Consider the following 7,873-nt stretch of genomic DNA (forward strand, 5'->3'; position numbering starts at 1 on the left):
AGTCACCCGAAAGGGTTACACGGACAGCGAACCAGCCTGTCTGGAGTCAAATCCCGGCTTTGCCTCTTACCAGCGGGGTGACATCAGGTGAGATAAGTTACTAACCTCATTATGTCTCCTTTGCCGCCTCTGTAATGGGGATGACAACAGACCCACCTTACGAGGTTGTTACTGGACGTCAAGGAGTGTACAATACACAAGAAATGCCTAGCACATAGTAAGTCCTGTCTAAATGTTTCCCATTGTTCTAATTATTCGTGAGCCATGTCCTCAAAGTTTCCACACCCAGTCCCTTCCTCAGGAGGCGCCATCCCATTTACACTCGCCCATGGGACTCTACCATTTCAACACCATCCGGATTCTGGGAAAAGATTAAGCAATTTTGCGTGTATTGTCAGGGAGGCTCATTGAATGATTCCAGGCTGTGGTTCTGAGGGCTACAGCTCCAGAGTTTCTGAATAGAGCATCAGTTTCCAAACAAACATGTAATGCAAACATTTGCCAACATCCAAACATTGGATTCACCAAACAAAGACTTGGAAAATTGACACATTTGTTTCAATCAAAGCAAATAAATGATAGGCTTGGGTTATTAGGATGCATACGCATTTTGTTTACATTTCCCGGAATTGCTTTCGACAAAAAAGCAGCCAGCAGGTGGAACTGCTTCCATTTAAACAGTTAGACTATTAGGATGAAACAGGCATTTCTAGAATATTTTCTTAGACCTCTGCGGTTTCAAAGAAGCTAGGTTGACAAAGGATTCAATCAGATGATCTGATTGGGTTGAGCCTCCTATTATGCACAAACTATTCTGTCTGAAATTATTCCCCTGTAGATCCCACCCAGCATATCCGTGATTCTATTCTCAGCATTATTCTGTTTAAGAAATCCTGTACTCTGCAGTATCCGGAAATACTCGGTTTTGATGGTTGCGGCACCCATTTGTCTTGGTTTTATCTGTGAAGTCCCGGGCATTAGCTTGTTTTTTTGTTTATTATTCCTCCCATGGCTGTAAAGATATTTTATTCCATTTCTTGAGGGAAACAAGTTTTAATTGCCAATTGACGAGGTATTCAACATGATAAGGTATCTAAACCCTGAGAGCTTCCTCTTTTCATTAAAATGTAGATCCAATTTCTTTTCCCTTAATGCCACATGCTGTTATTAAACTGAAATAACGGAAATAGTAAAAGCCAGATGTCACTTCGGTCTCAGGTTTGACGTGGGGCACAATTTCCTCTCCTCAAGTTTAATCTGCCGTTATTTACTAACCCCATCCTTTGGAAGAATGCACAATTTAAATGTAAATGCAATTTACATAGGGGAGCAGATAGTAGATTTGCAGTTTCAATTGCCAATAACCATTTGCAAAGGGGGAAATCAACTAAAGCAAAGATCAGCAGCTGTCAGGCTGAAGTCTGCATCACTTGCCATTATCCTAGACTTTCCTCCTGAAGACACCTGCCTCTGAGCCTCAGCTAGGCGGGCAGAAGGAAGTGGAGAACCGAGGCATTTCCCCAGATATTTCAAACTGCATCTACTATTGACTAGGGGAGAAAAGAGGACGTTTGGGTTTCAATGTGCAAATTCAATTGGCATCATCATTGGAGTCATTAACTGAGTCATCTCTTTCAACAAATATTTATCGATCATCTCCTGTAGGACAGACAACATGCTTGGCCTAAATTAGAAAATGGTAGAGGGGCGCCTGGGTGGCTCCGTCAGCTGAGTGTCCGATTCTTGATTTCAGCTCAGGTCATGATCTCACGGTTGTGTGATCGAGCCCCGTGTTGGGCTCCGCGCTCAGTGTGGAGCCTGCTTAAGTCTCTCTCTCTCTCTCTCTCTCTCTCTCTCTCTCTCCCCCTCCCCTGCTCACTCTCAAAATAAATAAATAAATAAATAAATAAATAAATAAATAAATAACGTTAAAAAAAGAGAAACTGGTATAAGAGAAGACAAAGATACAGCCCTTCATTTAAAGAGCTCATTGTCTCCTTCAAGAGAAACAAATGATTTCGAGAAAATAAGGTAAGCTGTTAACAGAGTGCTCCTGTAAACCCAGATTTGGAAGCCCTTAGGGTTGAAAGATTCATTTAGACTGAGACTTCCAGAATGATCGGTCGTTTGCCCTATAACCAGGGGGCTGAGGACAGCCTGTTCTAAGAGTGTGGTGATAGAAGAGACACGAAGAAAATGAGTGGGGGGTGGGGGGGGCCGGTAGGGGAGCGGAGGGGTCAGGGCCAGCTTCTGAGCCCTGCTGAGGAGTTAACCCTTCACCTCTAGGCACATTTGGAAGTTTGTAAGTAGGACTTGGCAAGATTACATTTGTTGGACGCTGGCTGTAGGGCTCTGTGTTTATGCATCCGATACGATTTAGGGTGGGTTCGGAGTGGATGTGAGTTGATAGTGCAGAGTCTGGAGGCTATTGGGAGAATTCTTACAACAGTCCAGAAAAGAGTGGATTCAGACTTGGACCAGGCCAGTGTGGGGGAGGGCAGCAGAGGAAGTCACATGACTCATGAATGATTTAGGAGCTGGAAGAGCCAGGGCAGGGTGTCTCTTTGGATGTTTCGCCCCTTGACCTCACTCTTACAGGCACGAACTCCATCTCAATCTTTTGTCTCAGCCATGAGCCCACTTGGAGTTTGGTCTACACAGCACTGATGCTTTAATTATTCTGTATTCATCGGTTAAGCGTTCAGCTTCGGCTCAGGTCACGATCTTACGGTTTGTGAGTTCAAGCCCCGCATCGGGCTCTGTGCTGCCAGCTGGGAGCCCTGAGCCTGCTTCGGATTCTGTGTTACTCCCCACACACACACTCTCTCTCTGCCCCTCCCCTGCTTGTGCTGTCTCAAAACTAAACATTAACAAAATTTTTAATGAAAAAAAAATCAAATGAACTAATACTCCCCAAGCCCAAAACAGCTGGGCAGGGGAAGGGGCGAGCAGGGCTGAACAGCAGGAGAAAGCCACTTCACCTTAAAATTCAGGGTGAATCATCCACAGGGGCCATGAGCTGGGTCTAGCTCATTGAGAGGTGGCCATATAACTAGAGACTTCAGTGCTTTGGGGGTTCGGTTGCCAAGCACCTACTATGCACTGAGCACCTGGCTGAGCCTGAAGATGGGAAGATAAACACAGCGAAGTCTGCTGTTAAGGAGCTGCCTGCTTAACGGGGACAACGGAGGAGTAAACAGATCGTTTAATCAAATGCAGTCAGGGCTCTGGCAGAAGCATCTTCTCAAGAGAATAAGGCATGAGCAAGGTTAATGGAGAAAAAACAAAAACAAAGTTGTATGAAACAAAGGGGGGTGGGGCGCCTGGGTGGCTCAGTCGGTTAAGCGTCCGACTTCAGCTCAGACCTCAGCTCAGGTCGTGATCTCGTTGTCCATGAGTTCGAGCCCCGCGTCGGGCTCTGTGCTGACAGCTCAGAGCCTGGAGCCTGTTTCAGATTCTGTGTCTCCCTCTCTCTGACCCTCCCCCGTTCATGCTCTGTCTCTCTCGGTCTCAAAAATAAATAAACATTAAAAAATAATTTTTTTTAAAAAACAAAGGGGGGAAAAGTTGCCTAATTGCTGTTTTATAAACACACTAGCAAATACGCTTTTAATAAAATGTGTGCATGTAGTTTCTTCTTCCAGTAACTCAAGTTTGCAAATTTTGGTGTGATCTTCCCTAGTGATTAAAAAAAAAAAAAAAAAAAAAAAAGTTTACTTCTTTTGAGAGAGGGAGGGAGGGGCAGAGAGAGAGGGAGACAGATAACCCCACATAGGCTCTTCACAGGGCTCAATCTCATGAACTGTGAGATCATGACCTGAACAGAAATCGAGATGCTTAACCCACTGAGCCACCCAGGCGTCCCTTCCCTAGTGATTTTTAATTATAATATTTCAGCACCAAGATTCCCTCCAAGCTGCCATGGAGGGGTGGGGGCACAGAGCAGCCCCACTCAAGGGCAGCCAGGACAACTCCACCCCTGCCTGCTTTACATGTTGAGCTCCTGTGAGGACTACCTTTAAAGGAAGAGAAAATGGCCCTAGACCCAACATAGGTCTAGCCTCTAGCCCTGTTACGAAGACAAAGCAAACCTTGGATACTGACAAATCATTATCCGGAGGGCTCCCTTCCTGGTGTCCTGTAAGTCCTGCCTACAGAGATTTATTGTGCATAAACCTGAAAGAAATAATCTGTGGGTGACAGAGGGATAACTGAAATGTGTTTTTTGTCCTCAAAGGGATCAGGTTCTAGGTGGAAAAACCAAAAACACGCAAGGGAAAAGGTAAATCAAAGTTCATAATCGAATACCAACACAGTGGTACCCATGGGTGCCCCAGGAGTTCGGAAGCAGAGAAGAAAATCACCATTGGTTGGGGGGTGGTAGGCATTCAGGGAAAGCTTCCTGGAGGAGGTGGAATTCAGAGCGCAAGCTAACGCGTAGGCAAGGTCTAGGTAGGCAGGAAGCACGAGGATGGGCATCCTAGGCGAAGACACATCGTGAACAAAGGAAAATGGAGAAGGAACGGAGTAGGCTGGCCACCGCAAAGGATTGCTTTGACAAGTGGATAGATACAGTTGAACCAGAGAGCCCTAAGATTTCATAGTAAGGTGTAGGCCCCCAGGACCCTTCTTCCTCCAGGATCCTCCCATTCTGGGGCCCGCTGATGCCAATGATGGGTTGCCCCTCGAGGCCGCTGACAGAGGGCGCTCAGTGATGACAGCAGGGCCATCAGGAAGACGAGCCTGACAGTGCAGGCCAAGATGCATTTTGGAAGAAGAGACACCCGCAGGGAGGGAGATGCTGTGGGTTCTTGGCCCTAGGCTCTCCATGAAATGGTCATGAACAGTAGTGAAGGGAAGGCAAGGAGCCCTGGGAGTGCCAGAGTCCCAACTAGGAGCTCAGAGGCCACCAGAGGACCTTGAGAGGTAAATGCAGAGTGGTCAGGAGTGTAGACTCTCCGGTCAGACTGCCTCTGTGCCCTGGACCTGCCACTTACTATAAGCTCTGTTCCCCCGGGCCCTGGCTTTCACGTCGATAAAGTGGAAATATAATAATAGTACCTTCTTCACAGAATTATTGAGGACTGAATTAGTGCATCTCAAGTGTTTAAAACACTATTTTCACTAAGTGCCCACGGGTAAGTGCTCCAAAGTGTGAGTTGTAAGTAAAGCCCTGTTACTATGCCAAGGCATTAGGGTCCTATCCCAGGGCTCTTGGTGGGGAGGGGACACAGGTGTGACAGTGTCCCAACCTCATTCAGCGTCCTAGCCCACCTTTCCTCTGGAAGCCAGAGAAACGGAAAGCAGCTTGTCCTCCTGTAAAGAACCATCAGGGATCTGCTCTTCCTCCAAGGAACACTTGAGAGAGAGAGAACGAGAACATGCTGGAGGGGATGGGCTTACAGCGCAGGAGGGGGAGAGGGTTCATTCAGCACCAGGAACACTCACTAAGGAGCAGCCACAGTTAATAAAAGACAAGACAAACCGGGTGGAGAGGGCATGGTGGGAGATCCAGTCCTCTCCCTCAAACCCAGGAAAGGTCAATACCCGTGGCTTAAAGGAGGCTCTGCAGGAGTTTAGGACAGCACAGAAAGATAATCAAGGTGGAAGCACAAGAAGAAAGAACAAGCAGGAACATAAAACGGAGCAAAGCACGAGGCTAAGGGAGAAGGGAGCCCTAATGGCCTGTATACACGTTTATCGTATCTGCAGGAGGATTTCTAATTTGACCTAGCTTTCCAGCAGCCACGCAAAAATTGTCCATTCCATACTCATAAAATAAAAACAAAATAACTGTTCCAGAGAATTCTATCTGTTCCTGGTACTAAGAAGCGTAGATGTTTCCTGGGGATCCTCTGAGTGTGCAGAGCAATGGGGTGACGGCTGCGGGGCAAGGCTGCAGGTTGGCGGGGGTGGGGGGCGCTCAGCGAAGGGCCCCGGAGGCACCAGGAGCTCTCAGCTTTATCCTGAGGACAGCGTGGGCCAATTTTTATTTCCATAATTTTTAAACCCAATTAATTTTAAACAGTTTCAAGCAGAAGGAAATTATAAGCAAATATAAAGTGAAAATATAATGAAAGTCACACATACCCTTCACTCTGCTTCAATAGCTGTGAACGCTTTGCCTGTCACCAAAGGGCTTTGAGCAGGGGAGTGACATGATGACATTTATGTCTGAGAGAAATGCCTCCAGAAGCTTTGGAGAGAAAGACAGGAGTGGTGCAGGACTGGACATGGGTGTCATTAGGTTGAGGCTGCAGCGAACGTTCATTCATTCATTCGTTCATGCATGCATTCATTCATTCATCCAACAAATATTTCCTGAGTCCTACCACATGCCTGGCAGTGTTCTCAGTGCTGTGGATTTAAAGGTAAATAAAGTAACGGGGTTCCTGCCCTCCTAGAGCTTATGTCCTAGGAGGAGAAAGCAGACAAGCAAGTGAAGCGAACAAGAAAATTTCGGAGTGTGACAATGAGACAGACTGATGTGACAGAGAAGGTCTTGGGGGGGCGGGGGACTAATTCAGCCTGGGTGGTCAGGGAGGGTCAGGCTTGCGTTCCCGCAACAGGAAAGCCAGCTGGCTGCAAGAGTGGGGGAGAGAGGAGACCAGAGGGGCAGGGCGAGAAGGGGTGATGGCTTGGACTGAGGTGGTGGCAGTGGAGGTACAGAGAAGTGCATTTGGGGGGACAGTTAGGAGGGAGAGCCAACAGGACTTGGCGATGGATCAAATGCAGGGGTGTCAGGAATCACTCTCTGGCTCCAATTGAAGGATGATTCCCGGCTCCAATATGTAGGCCGACAAGGGTGCCCTTTACTGAGACAGAGAAGAGGGGTAATGGGCAGAGCTCGGATCCCCAGGGGACCCCCTCACAGCCTTTCAAAGTGAGAGTCTGACAAAGCGAAGCCATTTCTATCACCAGCTCCAGTCAAGAGATCGATTATCCATGCAGCTTCTGGATCAGACGGTTGCCTCAGGAAATTCCACGGGATCACCACCGTCACCCCTAACCCTCCAAAGCTGGTAGTAAGCCACCGCCACTTCCGATCACATAGAGAGTATGGAAGGCTGCTTGCCTGGGCAGTGGACAAGGTGATGGAGATACCACAGCCTCTGGGGGAGGGTGGGAACATTGAGCTGAACCAGAGGGCTATGGTCTCCATGGTGATGTTTCTATCATGATAGCAGGGGTCCTGTGAAGCCACGTCTGTGTCTCACGCCATTTTGGGGCTTGGCTGATCTCAATGCCCCCCATCTCAGGCGGCTATGAGGGCTGAGATTCAAAAGGAGCAGGGTTTTGCTGCTTTTGGAATATGCAGGACTACGCAGGTCTGGCTACAGGGAAGCCCAGCATTAGAATTTCAATCCTGTGACTTTTGCATGGTGCACAGATTAGAAGGGACACAAAAGGTGGCCTGTGAAGACAGTCGGGGCAGGGAGGAGAAAGATGCCCCCCAAACCAATCTAGACAGGAGACCACAGTGGCTAGGCGGGTGTCTGTTTCTGGAAATGACTCCTCCAACTCTCCTTCGCCCCATTTTTAGCTATTATCAGTCCTTGCAACACCTTGCCCTAGAAGGGCATTTTTTTCTTCAGCTGTCTATTTTTGGGGGGAGGGCAGGGACAGGCATTCGGAGTCATTGTCTGGGAATGAATCCTGGACAGCAGGAGGTTGCTGCTCTCACTCCTCGTCCCCATCACCCCATCATCTGTCACCCAGCGAGGGCCGCGGGCAGCCGGGCTGCGGACTGCCTAATGAAGACAGAGAGGTGGTTCCGGCTGTGCACAGGTGCCGCTTCCCCATTACCAGAGGTGACATTCCGAAACACTCCTCATTACAGAGCAGACATTGGACAGGGCTGGGACACATATTG

This window comes from Panthera leo, chromosome F3 (genome assembly GCF_018350215.1).
Source record: "Panthera leo isolate Ple1 chromosome F3, P.leo_Ple1_pat1.1, whole genome shotgun sequence".
Classification (NCBI taxonomy): Eukaryota; Metazoa; Chordata; class Mammalia; order Carnivora; family Felidae; genus Panthera; species Panthera leo.